The sequence below is a fragment of the Arachis ipaensis genome, chromosome B08 (assembly GCF_000816755.2).
Source record: "Arachis ipaensis cultivar K30076 chromosome B08, Araip1.1, whole genome shotgun sequence".
NCBI lineage: Eukaryota > Viridiplantae > Streptophyta > Magnoliopsida > Fabales > Fabaceae > Arachis > Arachis ipaensis.
The window spans coordinates 25604642-25605268 of record NC_029792.2 but is presented as its reverse complement, the minus strand read 5'-3'; positions in this window follow the sequence as shown (position 1 = coordinate 25605268).

Sequence of the window (627 nt, the reverse complement as noted above, 5' to 3'; positions counted from 1 at the left end):
GATTTTGTTTGAATGTGAATTTTATGATGTTTTTATTGTAGTATCTAAATTGGTTAATTTATTTTTTAAAACAAAAAATAAAATATTTAAAATAAAAAATAAAATATTTAAAATTTATTAAATATTATTCATTTTTTTTAGTAAATTAGACCTAATATTAAAAGTACCATAAGATTTACCTTATTTGAATTAGAGGTGAACAAAGGACTTTAATAGAGAAGTTCATCAACAACTCTTGAATCTTTTTAAATTAGATTATAAACTCAATACTAAAAAAAAAATTATAAACACCAGAAAATTATTCTTTTTGCTAACAATATTTATTCTAAATAAGTTTGGATATTTCTTTTAAGAATAATTACCTAAATTAGTTTTTGCGATTTTTAAAATTAAATACTTTAATTTTTTAAAATTTAAAATACAGAAAATAGTGTTTATTTACATTAGACAATATAATTCCTTCTATTCACTAATAATGATTATTGACGTGAAATATTAACTTATATAAATGACCATTAACGAATTGGACAAATCAATCCTTAAAGTGAAAGACAAAACAATTTCTGAATATTTTAAAAAATCTCAAAACATTTCTAAAAATTTTAAAAAATTCTAAAACAGTTTCTT